Genomic DNA, 14,267 nt, shown 5'->3' on the forward strand with positions numbered 1-14,267 from the left:
AATAATAATAATAATAATAATAATAATAAGAATAATAATAATAATAAGAATAATAATAATAAGAATAAGAATTATAATTATAATTATAATTATAATAAGATTTTGGATCATATGAGAATCGCACGAAGCGTGAGAACAGTGAGAACGCGCGTCAGTCGTTAGATCTTGTCTGACGCGGCTAATATAAGGGCATATAATGCGCGCTCGTTTACCAAAACTTGGGGGCTTTGTCTTTCTTTTTTCCTGAAATTTACCTCGCGCTTCTTCGTTATGCTTTCAACCATGGATTCCGAACTTCTTTGTTAAGCTTTCAACTATTTCTCTCTCCTTATTCTCTGTAGAGTTGCATTTGTTGGAATATGTGTCCTCCGACAATAATGCGATCACAATTGTCGATCATGATGATCACATGTTGAAATCTCATTTTAAGAATACATGTGGGAAGTAATATTTTACTGTCAAGTGGTCCACATATATCGGTAATGATTGGCTGACTAGAGTTTGACATTACTGTCGTGCGACGGTGGTGATCAGTTGACCCCCTTAGGTCATACCTAAAGGGTAACACTCTTAATTGAATATTTAATTGATCTTATGACGATACGAGTCAATTAAATTACTTAAAATTGACGGACAATTTTGGAAGTAATATTTACGTGTCTCATTGTAATTTGATTAAATTAGATACGGTCTAAGTAATCGAATTGTTTTATTACTTGGATGAAATTATTGTTTACGGAAACAATTGAAACGGAATGAATATATTATTATAAATACAGAATGTTGTAATTTATGACTCGGGAACCCATTACGGTACAAGTAATTATGAATTACTAGGTTAACTTTATAAGTGACATATTTTATTAATATGTTGATTTTTAATTGTTAAAAATACATTTTATACACATAATGTCATGGAACATGTTACATGTGACAAATTGACAAAATAATGTGTAAAATGGACTTTCCATTTTACACAATATGTACCGAAATAATAGGGTGGGTTAGGGTATTAAGTGTGTTTTATATTTTATTTAAAAGCATAATCATTAACCTAATTGATAGCCATGCACACCTAGTTGCTCTTGTGAAGAGCATATTGGTCATGCATTAGCCCTAGCCCCTTCCCCATACCCGGTTTCCCAACCTAGCAAGCTAAGGGTTTTTACCCTTTATAATCTCTATTATGCAAATAGATCATTACTTGTGTTGGGCATTATTATTCATTCATTCATAAAATAACTTATAGAAGTTTAGAAAGAGAAATAAAAACTCCAAAATTCATCCTATCTTGGCCGAAATTTCAAGAGGACAAAATCAATATTTTCGGTCAATTTTAGTAAGATTTATATTGTTCTAGTTCAAATAATATATTTATCTTTTAAGAGGTTATCTTGGGTATACATCTTTGGGAGGGATTCTATCTTTGAATCCTTGTTCTTCCATTTGTAAGGAAAGCCCAAGAACAAGTGAGAAGGAGAACTCACTTGTGCCCTAAATCCGAAATTACTATAGTAAGAATGACGATTTCTTCTCTATATTTATTTATGTTTGCATGCATAAGATCAAGATTTAATTTATGACTAAATTAAATATCCAAGATTTAATTTATGACTAAATTAAATATCACATATATGAATATGTCAATATAATGAGATTAATAATTTCTAACAGCATTTTCGTCTTTCTGTTGGATTTTCTCTTACCTATTTCGTCATGAAGGTATATACTGTTTAGCTTCAAGCTTTTTTCGATTTCGTCCTTAATTTATTTAGTCCGTTTTATGTAACTCTACTCTAACCTAAATTAATGTTTCTTATGTTCATTTTGCCGGATTATTCATTTATTGATGAATTTTGAGTTCAGTATTGTTGTTAAAATCGAAATTTGCGTTTTCATTTGCATGCTATCGGAATTTGTATTTTTCGCATTGTTTGTTGATTTCGTAACTTGCTTATACATTTCGATTTGTTTGTTGTTTTTTAGTTTGATCTAATTTGTGCTTTTTTGGATTTTTTTTGAATTTTAAGTACTTTTAACGTAAGTAGCATCAATTTAAGACCACATGCAAAAGGTCATAATTGCGTGCACATTATTGTTGTAGATCATGCACATTTCAATAAAACTGATAGGACATTTCTTTGTGAAACGTGTACAACACAACACAACTCATTAATATTACATGCAAAACTACTTTCGGTTATTGAAGCGCAAAGGCGATCCTGGAACTGTTACACGCCGTATTTCTCCGAGGTAGAACAACCTCAGTCCTACTGTTGATGATCCTACTCCAACGTTTTTCCGTATTACCACCCGGATGTCACCTAAAAGTTATGTTGATGTCCTTCGACACCTTGATTACAATCAATGGTGTGCTCTGGAAGAGATTGGTTTTTCTTCATTGTTCTGGCTAAGGGTTACAAGGCTTCCTTTAGGCCTTGGTTATTGGTTAATTGAGAACTACAACCCGTATTCGGATTTCATCATTCTACCTGATAAACAGCGCTTTCGTGTTTCTACTTCTTGTATTCATGATGCTGTTCGCCTCCCAATTGGAGGAAAACCTATTTTACTTTCATGCTGTAGTGACGAAGATGCAGAATATGATGCATTTTATGCGCATTGGAAAGCTCAATTTCATGTTGATGGTCAATTGGATATCAAGACCCTTGCAGGACATATTATTTGTCATGATGATTACAGTGATCAATTTAAGATTAATTTTGTTGTGCTTGCTGTCTCTTTGTTAATGTGCAACAATCAGAAGCCGTTCGTCAATCACCATGTACTAAAATCGCTGAGGAATGTGTCTGCCATTGGTCAGCTTGATTGGTGTCAATTTGTCATGGAGAGTTTGCGGTATAACACAAAGTATTGGGTCAAGAAGGGGAAGAAGAATCACTTTGGTGGACCTCTCCTGTTTCTAATGGTACAAATCTTCTGAGTTACATCAATTGTTAGTTATTATGGTTTTAAAACCTGTCATTTCCAGTCATAATCCTGTTTTTACTTGCAGCTTGTTTATGTTGACCGTGTTGTCCATGCAAAATGATTCGTAGAAAGAGATTACTATACTCTTCTGAATTAGACATCTGCTGCACTTTTCTCAAGGGAAAAGCAGGAGATGGAAGCTGGTCGGTTTGGTCTTGGTCGTGTAAAAGGTCGGCCGATGGAAAGAATTAGATTTTCTCATCCATGTAGACAAGTGGTTGAAAAAGTGTGTAGATACCCAGTATCTGCTGAGACTCCAACAAACACTCGATGATTATCGGACTACAACATGTTTTGGAATCGCGGCGTTTGATCGACAGTTTGTGTACAACTTTACGTCGGAAAACATAAAACGATTTCGAAAATAAAACATTTCAAAACATTTCAAAAATACCTGGAGTGTTTAATGCACGACGACGGGATCGCAATGACACTAACTAGAGTCAAAACCGACACCGGACCAAAAACCGACTCAAAAATTCAAATCCCGACTCCAACAACGAGTCAAACCGAGTCAACCACAAAAAACCAAACATTTCAAACCTTCTATCTTAAGTTTTCCCGGATTCATGTTGTTCAAGTACCAAACATGTGACTACAAAACCTAGGATAGAACAAATCATGATTGCGTTTGTTGTGAAAGTGACAATACAACTCGAAGACCTGCGACGTGGCTCGCGCCTCTTTGAGCAGTCCAAGTGGCCACGTCACTCAAAACTCACACAGCCACTCATTCTCCTATAAATACCCCTCAAATGCCACCCATTTGAGACATACATGAGTGTCCGCCCCCTCTTTTCTCCCTTAAAAATCTTGACTCGACTTCTTAAGTCACAATCCGACGTGTATTTATAACCTACCGAACGTAAACACGAGCCTTACACATTGTTTGGTACCGTCATCGTGCATTAAACCACTTGACCGACCATTTCGACCACTACACCATCACTAAAGCTTAAAACACTCTTTTTACTTACCAAAACGGTTTTAAACCGAGTTTTTTCCGATCAAACGAGTTATTACACTTACGTCGGTCACTCGCCATAACCAAACATGTAAGTATGAGGGTGTAAAAATCCTCTTTTATTATGTTTTCATTCGTTTCATGACTATAACATGCTAAAACATGCATAACATGAACCAAAACATGAAATAAACGAGCCAAAACTGATTTTTGGTCTGAGGCAGAAGCCCCTTAGGTCGCCAACTAGCCTGCGCCTAAATGGGGTATTCAGACCAGAGATCAACCGTGTTTGTTCTCGTTATTTCCCTTGATCCATTTTTCATATTTGTAATCGGTTTTCACCATTTCAAGTATTTTCGAACCATTGTTATTTTATTTCACATGTTTTAACCATAAAGCATTTTTCACCCTTGGTTCCTCATACCATGACGGTTAAATCCGTGTTTCGGTGATAATATTTGGTTAATGACATTTAAAAGGTATTTTAAAGCCTTTTATTTCATTTCTTTACATTTTCAAACAAACATATTAGTCACCAACACAAAGTCATCCTTGGTTCTAAATACCATGCCGGATTTTAACCCGGGTACGATGATGAGTATCGACTAATAACATTCAAATGGACTTAAAACAATTAGTCCATAATCATTTTCAAAACTATTCATGTCAAGTTTGTCAAATCGAACCCGCCACCGAATATTATCAAAATAATGATGATTATTCGAGTCTAGTTCTTCAAATCAACAAATGCTGTCTAAACGACCCCTTCAAACCAAACCGGGTTCAAATACCCATTTTCAACACATTTTATAACGTTTTCTAAAAGGTCAGAACACGGCACATAAACCGTGGGCTAACCCGCGCCTAAACAGGCTCTCCATTTCTCATTTTCAAAACCAGAGGGAGGCCCCTTATACCGCCGGCTGGCTCGCGCCTCATATAGCCGTCCGGTACAGGGTCTGTTCCCTTCCAGCATTAGTCTAGGACGATCCCGACTCCGGTTAACCCGGATATAGGACGGATCAGATGACTATTTGATTATCCAAAACCATATTTGCAAAATGTCTTACTAAGACAAATGGATCATGTTATGCACCCTAAACCTAATACGGTAAATGGATGTTTAATTTCCGTCTTGCATGCAAATCAACCATTAATCTAACTCGACATCTTATACATGATACTTGGATTAAATCAACTGAGTTAGAAAGCTCTCACATGTTAGGTTTAAATTATTGGATGCGCATTCATGCATTTAAACCGTTTTATCAACTTTTCCATTCAACCAACCAAGATCGATCAGTAGAGGCCGCTAAACGCGGGCGGGATTGGGTGTCTGATTAAAGGGCTTCCCAATACGTACCTTCACCTCTTACTCAGAAACTTTGGATAGTGGACGACCTTATCCAGGGCGTACGAGAGTCATTCTAGAGATAGGATGCTAAAGAGGGGCGATTTCCTTATCTTTAGTACCTATGCCAAACGCTGCTTTGCGCTTCGATTTGACCGAGGTATAAAGTGGAATTCGAACGGGTTCCAGGCATCCCGCAAATGCTTGGTGGCGACTCTGAATATCTCTAATCGTTTCGAGACCCTTACCGAGACGAAACCGACCGATCTAAAACGATCCGGTCGAAAGCATTTTTACGCCGCCGAGCGTGGCTTTCAAAAAGTTCGCTATACGTCCACAGATTGACCTGGCGTGTAGGTGGCTATGTCCACAGCTTGGCGACTCTGCTGTGGAGAACTAGGACACTTACGTATTTGTGATCCCTAGATGGTGAGACTAGAACGAGGTCTTGGTTGGAATGCATTAATTGATATTACGGTCACGGTCGGGTTCCTTGTCCGGGTCCACAACCTAACCCTTTTCGACCAATTGGCTCGTTTCGTCGGCGTGAGTTTTCTCATCCCCGCGTTTCGAATCCCGATTGAGTCAAACATACCGTTGACGTTACACATTTCTGTTTCGTCAAAGAGCTTTCATCACTTTCGAGCACGAGGCTAGGGCACCCTCCTTACACATTTTGTTTGGATTGGTATCCCTCTCGCAAATCGAGGTTTGATTGCTTGGTGTGTAACCCACCCTTTTAAGCCAAAACCCGTGTCAGCATAATGCATAATATAATGAAACTGTGAGTGCCTATGTGCTACTTGATCATAAGTCCTTCCGTGTCATTTTCAAACTTTCAAAAACACCCTTTTCACGCCGTTATAATGGCCATTTCAAACCTCGGTCTTTCGCCGACCGTTACACGCCTTTCTAGGCCGTCGTAATGACGATTTTCAAACCCGGTTTTGTATAACCATTTCAGCACGCCTTTCTAGGCCGTCATAATGACGATTTTCAAACCCGATTTTGTATAACCATTTCAGCACGCCTTTCTAGGCCGTCGTAATGACGATTTTCAAACCCGGTTTTGTATAACCATTTCAACACGCCTTTTTAGGCCGTCGTAATGACGATTTTTTAAACCCGGTTTTGTATAACCATTTCTAATCACCTTTTCACGCCATTATAATCGCCGCGTCTAGACACGGATTATAACCCGTTTCGCATCGACAATGGCTCTTTCAAAATCCGAGAAACGCACACACCCTTTTCTCGAGACACTTTCGAGATCCCGAGGACCATACACCGTCCCCGAGACCTCTTCAAACCTTTCAAACTCGATTTTCAAAACATACAATTTTGAATTGCAAAAACCGTCTTAGGAAACAATGCACTGTTTTCCGAGCCGACTCAAACTCAAACCGTCTTTTGCAAATAAACTTAAGACAACCCTTTTCAACTGATCGACTTGCGGAGATTTCTATCTTCGGAAACCTCCCATTAAAGCGACAAATGAATCTTTTTGAAAATTTCTATTTTTGAAAACTTCGGTCCACCATTCCAATTCCGCCTCGTGTCTATCGAGTCAAATCAAACGTATTTATGGGTCTTTACTTATGAGTCGTCTCACCACGAGACCCGTCCAACGGGGTCACACCGTCATGTTGGACTCGTGTCAAAGCTTCGGTCAAACACCGTCACGTCATAAATCGTCTCAGCACCGAGGGACCACACACGGTCGCCCCCGTCTTGTTGAGTCTGATCTTTGTCTCGTCCTTTGCGTTGTCTGCGTTCAGTCTTGGAACCATGTCCGATTGAGTTATAATGTGAGCCGTTTTTCTGCCCCGGAGCCATGGCCTCGTCTTCATCTTCGTCCAACAACAATGATAACAACAGAGATGTCACAATTGATCAGCTAGCCAGCCTTCTTACTCTTAGAGTCACCCTGGATCGCGTCGAGACCCGTATCGACGCTCTGGAGAACAAAGAAATTGGGGAACATAATACCCCACCTCTGACTGAAACTCTGAGAAGAGACTGAAACACTTAGAAGAACCTGTTGGGGACCAGTTACCTAAAAACTTCACCCTGGCCGGTGTGCCTAAGTTCAAGGGAGTGGAGGACCCACTCAACCATATCCGTGCTTTCAAAGACTACATGGCCATTAAGGAGGTCAAGCAGGAGCTTTTTACCCGGTTCTTCCCATCCTCTTTAGAGCCGATTCCTCGCCAATGGTACTACTCCTTGGATCCGAAAAATCTTACTACTTGGGATAAGATCGCAGTTGAGTTTGCCAAACAGTATGCCGACAATGTCGAGATCCAGGCCAACACCCGTACTCTCGAAGTGTTAACCCAAAACGACAAGGAGGGGTTCACTGAGTTCCTAACCCGTTGGAGGAAGGAGAGTACTCAATTGGTCAGTAAGCCGAGTGAATCAACTCTGGTGGAAACGTTTGTCAACAATCTTCGCCCGGTTTATGCCAACCTACTGAGGTATCAGAATATCAAAACTTTTCAAGATCTGCAGATTCTGGGGAAGCGTATTGAGGACGACCTCCGAAAGGGTGTCTTAGCCAAGACCACTGGCAGAGGTTACCAGGGATCCACCTCAACCGGATCTCGCCCTTACGGTCAGACAAACAAGATTGATGAGGTTAACCTCGTCGAACCATCTGCTAAGAAAACTGAGCGCCCCCAAAGAGTGTTCACCAACATAGGGTCGACTTATGCAAGTGTCTTGAAAAGGCTCATGGACCAAGGGAAGCTACAACCTATCGGACCCACCCCGGATCCGACCGACGCCAAGAAGTACCGATTTTGGAACCCCAATGCCTACTGTCAATATCATCGAGGGAAAGGGCATGATACCGAAAATTGCTTCAAACTCAAGCACCTCATTCAAGACATGATTGAGAAAGGAGATTTGCCACTACCCCCACCAACTAAACCGAACAACAAGACGAATCCTTTGGGAATTCACGCCATTTCTGCTGATGAGCCGACCCTAGACCCCTCTCACCTCATCCTGCCAATTGACGACGAGGTGAATCCTTTGGAAAAGGATCCTTCAGATGGAGTGTTTGTCTTTAGTGCTGCCACTATGCTCACTATGTTCCAGGAAGTTGAAGAGGCCATAGCCAGCCTCTCTGAAAGAATCACCCGACTCGACGACGCCTACCGTCGACTCATCTTCAATCCCCCAACACCACGCCCAAGGGAGAATTCCCCAAGCATTCAAAACTACCCACCCCAGGATGGATTGCTCCCGCGACCATTCTGGCATAGACCTCACGAAAATCACCCTCAAAATAACTACCCTCAAAATAACTACCCCCGTAAAAATCGCCCTCACAAAAATATTCCCCACAAGAACTACCCACCGAGGAATACCCCTCCAAGGTATCCTCGAGACTCCGAAATTAACGGCATATGGAGAGATGATGTTGAGGATGTCTATATACTCCCAGGGAAGGAGAAGCGGGCGAAAGAAATCGGACATCTCCCGGTCCGGACGTCCCTATCAAAATCCGAACAATCCAACGGTCGTTCCAACAACGAATGACCAGATCGTCCCAGAGGTGGACACTCAACCAAAGGCCCCCGAGAACTCAATCCTGAAATAGCTCCAGAAAGCAAAAGCCGAAATCTCAATTTGGCAACTGCGCAACGTCTTTTGAGCATCGACAGGCCTTGCTGCAGGCCTTGGGAAAATTAACCGTGCTCACCACCTCTTCCCTAGAAGAAATAGTGGCGCACATGACGAGGGACACCCCTGATCTAAATAACCCGGTCGTCTTCTCCGACGAGGACATCCCTCCGTTCGGAGCCAATCATAACCTGGCCCTGTACATCACCGTACAATGCCTCCAGAAAAATATACCCATGGTCCTCGTGGATGACGGTTCCGCCGTGAATGTCATTCCTCTCAAAACTGCCCACAGGCTGGGTATCAAGGAATCTGATTTGATCCCAACAAATCAAGGAGTACGCGCCTACGACGGCACTCCTCGCAAGGTCGCTGGGCTAGTCACTTTAACTGTCGCAACCGGACCACTAGAAAGACAAACCAGTTTTCAAGTGGTCGACATCGATGCGTCCTTCAACATGCTCCTGGGGCGTCCCTGGATTCACGCCGTCAAGGCGGTCACATCAACTCTCCACCAGAAGATCAGGGTCCCCTTCAACGGGAAAACGATCACGATTCCTGCTTCCCCAATCAAAGTAGTTATGAGAAGGGGGATAGCCTCCCAAGTCATTGAGGAGGACGACAATGAAATGTGGGGTTTCCAAGCCGTAAACGCCATAATTGATGAATTGACGCCCTCTGAATGTGACCCGTTCACCAACCTCACGATCAACCGTATCATGATGCGTCAGGGTTACTTCCCGGGTTTGCCGCTCAATCCACTAAAGAACCTATTTCCTCCCTTGAAGCAGGCTAAGGTCCCCAACATTCCCTTTGGGCTGGGATACGAACCTACTGACGAAGATATCCGGGAGATGAACCTCCTAGTCCGAAAACGCAAGAAGCACGGGGTTATCCTCCGTCCCTACCACCTGACTCTCAACGTTTATTTTGTCCCCGAGGGAGAGTCCGAGCTCTACCACGGTTTTCCGGAACCAATCTATGACTCTGTGGCGAAAGCTAGGTACCCGGGAGTGGAAGTCTTCCAGGACTGCTACTTTATCCCCGACAACATCGAAGCTGCATCAACTGAGTCCAAGCCGTCACCATGCCTTGACGGACAAGCTGTCACACTCCTATTTGGGGAAGATAACGTCAAACACCTCGACTATGAGGACATCATCAACATCGCCTTGAAAGACAATCAATTTGATTCAACCGCCTTGATCGCCGATACTGACCCGAAGAAAGCCACCCAGGGCTGGAGGAAAACCATCGAGTGGATCGATCGCCAGGGCCGCATTCTCAAGATAACAACTGGAGAAGGCCCTATGTTCAAGGAGGGAAGTGAAGAAGGATCTGAGTCTGAGTCTGAGTCTGAGTCTGAGTCTGAGTCAGAGTCAGAGTCTATCATAGCTCCTAACACTCCTGATGTCCCAGTCAAGGTCCCCTTCCCACTATTTTATCACAAAGTTGTGGCTGATTCAGAGGCTGAGTCTACTAGGGTCACCCCTACTCCCATGAAAGGTGACAACCTGGAGCCTGTTCCAGGGGCCACTTCCTCTGTTGGGTCGCCTCTGACTGACCACGAGATGTCTGTCCATTCCGAGCTTTCGCTCGTGTCAACTTAATGAACGCTAAGTTTGCTTATGACTCGTCTCAATTTAACTACAATGCAATTCTGAATGACTATGAGGAATTTGACTTGAGTGACTACCCACCTCACTTAGCCAAAGAACTTGACAAACGGGAAACCAGAACCCCCATCATTGAGGAAACCGAGCCTATTAACATAGGAACCGATAACACACCTCAAGAACTTAGGATAGGGACACCCCTGGACCCCTCGGAAAGACAGCGGTTCATTGACCTCCTCCACGAATACAAGGACGCGTTCGCCTGGTCTTACAAAGACATGCCTGGGATTGACAGGGAAATTGCAGAGCACCGAATACCCATTAAACCTGGGGCTAAACCTGTGAAACAGAAGCTACGGCGGATGCGTCCTGAGTGGGCCCTAAAAATCAAGGAAGAAGTGGACAAACAGTTTAAGGCTGGGTTCATCAAGGTGTCTGAATTCTCGGATTGGGTGGCCAACATAGTGCCCGTACCAAAGAAAGAAGGAAGAATTCGGGTTTGCGTCGACTTCAGGGATCTGAACAAGGCGAGTCCTAAAGACGACTTCCCCTTGCCACATGTTGACATTCTAGTGGACAACACTGCCGAGCATGCTCTTCTATCCTCCATGGATAGGTATGTTGGGTACAACCAGATTAAAATGGCTGAGGAAGACATGCACAAGACTGTGTTCACTACACAGTGGGGTACGTATTGCTACACGGTCATGCCTTTCGGTCTCATCAATGCCGGAGCAACTTATCAGAGAACCGCTACCACTCTCCTACATGATATGATGCACAAGGAGGTAGAGGTATATGTCGATGACATGATTGTCAAATCAAAAAAACGGGACGGCCACATCAGCGCCCTCCGAAAATTCTTCGCTCGTCTGCGGAAATATAACATGAGACTAAATCCTCCGAAGTGTGCATTCGGGGTCACCTCCGGAAAACTCTTGGGATATGTCGTCAGCAAGAGAGGCATTGAGATTGATCCAACCAAAATCAAAGCCCTTCAACAAATGCCTCGGCCTAGGAACGAGAAGGAGATTCGGGGATTTCTCGGTCAGGTCCAATACATCAGCCGATTCATTGCCAAGCTCACTATGATTTGTGAACCAATATTCAAAAAGCTTCAAGCCTCCGATCACACCGATTGGGACGACGCCTGTCAGAAAGCCTTCGACAGGATAAAGGAAATCCTATCCAAATCTCTTATCCTCATGCCACCTCAACCGGGGATTCCTCTATCCATATACCTGACTGTTACCAACACAGCCATGGGAGCAATGCTAGCACAAACAGTTGGCAGCGAAGAACGGGCCATCTATTACATCAGCAAAAAGTTCATTGAGTACGAGACGAGGTATACCCAACTGGAAAAGACATGCATTGCCCTAGTATGGTCAACAAAGAAGCTGCGGCATTACATGCTCAGCTACACGGTCCACATCTACTCCAAGATGAACCCGGTAAAATACATCTTCGAGAAACCCGTACTAAACGGAAGGCTGTCTTGATGGACACTGATGCTATCCGAGTTTGATCTCAAGTTCGTACCCCTCAAGGTTATCAAGGGAAGAGCAGTCGCTGATTTCCTGGCAGAAAATCCCGTCAACGAGGACCCAACGACCGACACATGGTCACTTCCTGACGAAGACATCCTTTGTGCCGATTCCGACGCATGGGACCTATACTTTGATGGTGCATCTAATCTGAGAGGCTTCGGGATAGGAATCCTTCTAATATCACCAGAGGGAGAACATGTTCCGATCTCGGTCAAGCTAGACTTCGTCGTCACCAACAATGCCGCTGAATATGAAGCATGTCTCATCGGCCTACAAGCAGCCATCACACTTGGCATCAAGAGATTGAGGGTCCATGGCGATTCCTCGCTCATCATCAATCAGGTGTCCGGATCATGTAAAATCCGATCTGACAGCTTAGCTCCCTACCGAGCAAGGATCTATCAAGAGGCCGAGTTCTTCGACCAAGTCGACTACTTCCACTTGCCACGAGAGGAAAATCAATTTGCTGATGCCCTGGCAAAACTTGTCGCGCTCGTCAACATACCTGACGACATGATGTCAATGCCCCTATGTGTCGAAAGACGGAGCGAGCCAGCTCACATTTGTGCCATTATCAACGACGAGGAAAGCCATGATGAACCTTGGTACCAAGCCATCCTCAATTACAAAACCAAAAACGAATTTCCTCCCAACTCTGATCAAAGAGGACAAAGAGCCATCTGTTTACTTGCATCACAATTCGTGATAAACCAAAATCAACTCTACAAAAGAACACCCCAAGGAATTCTCCTCCTTTGCATCGACCATCACAAAGCCAAGAAAGTCATGGGAGAGGTTCACGACGGAGAATGTGGCCCTCACATGAGCGCAATGATGCTTACACGGAAAATCATGCGGCTAGGTTACTACTGGACCACCATGGAAACCGATTGCCGTAACTACGTCAAACATTGCCACAATTGCCAAATCTTCGCCAACATACAACACATACCACCATCCCTTTTGTACACCATGACGTCACCCTGGCCTTTCTCAACCTGGGGCATCGACATCATCTGGAAAGTCAACCCGATAGGCACCAAGGGGCATTGCTTCGTCCTTGTCGCCATCGACTACTTTACCAAATGGGTAGAAGCACAGTCATATGCAGTCTTGACCGCCAAACAAGTGGCCAAGTTTATTCAAAACAACATCATCTGCCGATATGGGGTACCCCATGAAATCATCAGCGATCAAGGCTCTCACTTTCGGGCGGAAACTCAATCTTTGCTGGACAAATAGAAGATCAAATGACATCGATCATCCCCCTACCGTCCCCAAACTAACGGAGCGGTGGAGGCAGCGAAAAAAATTCGTGTCACCATTATCAAGAAAATGCAAGACAACTACCACGATTGGCTGAGAAAAATCCCATTCGCACTCTGGGGATACCGAACCTCCATTCGAACACCGACAGGCGCCACACCCTTCTACCTCGCATACGGTATGGAGGCGGTTCAACCGGTGGAGTTAGAGGTCCCATCTCTACGCATCCTACTGGAGAGTCAAGTCCCTGAGGCGGAATGGACCCGTCTAAGGTACGAACAACTCACTCTTCTAGACGAACGGCAACTCAACGCCTTGCACAACGTCCAGTTATACCAACGACGTATACAACGGGCATTCAACAAGTAGGTTAAACCCAGAAACATCCAGGAGGGCGACTTGGTCCTCAAATCAGTTCGAGCACCATTACCCGTCGATCCGAGGGGAAAATTCAAACCCAACTGGGCCGGGCCATACCTGGTCAAGAAAATACTTTCGGGGGGCGCAGTGAGACTGAGCGACCTAGACGGGGAGGACTTTACAAACCCGACCAACCTAGACCAAATCAAGAAATACTACCCTTGAACCCTAGCAACGAATGACCTAGCCTAGTTTTACAACTAGCAACGACCTCAACCCTTTTCAAGTCAAGTTCCTTAATGCGTTCTGATTTGAAATTACATGTTTTATCGAGTCTAAGCTACGGCACCTTGCCCGTTTCGAATATCCTTTGATCCGTCAAAGGCAACGTCCATTTGCACTAAAACAAAACAAACCCCCTGAACTACGAGCATGGTTTGATTTCACCTCTTCAGGTGGATACGTAGGCAGTCCCTCTTATGCCTGAGGGATACAACCACAAAACCCAATTCAAATTCACAAAACATATTGAACTACGA

At 43.7% G+C, this 14,267-nt stretch overlaps 1 pseudogene; it reads left to right on the forward strand.

Moving 5' to 3' along the window:
- The first annotated feature begins 2,531 nt into the window (after positions 1-2,531).
- Positions 2,532-14,267, forward strand: part of LOC141641132 (uncharacterized) — a 225,159-nt pseudogene continuing 213,423 nt past the window's right edge.

The sequence above is a fragment of the Silene latifolia genome, chromosome 2 (genome assembly GCF_048544455.1).
Source record: "Silene latifolia isolate original U9 population chromosome 2, ASM4854445v1, whole genome shotgun sequence".
Lineage (NCBI taxonomy): Eukaryota > Viridiplantae > Streptophyta > Magnoliopsida > Caryophyllales > Caryophyllaceae > Silene > Silene latifolia.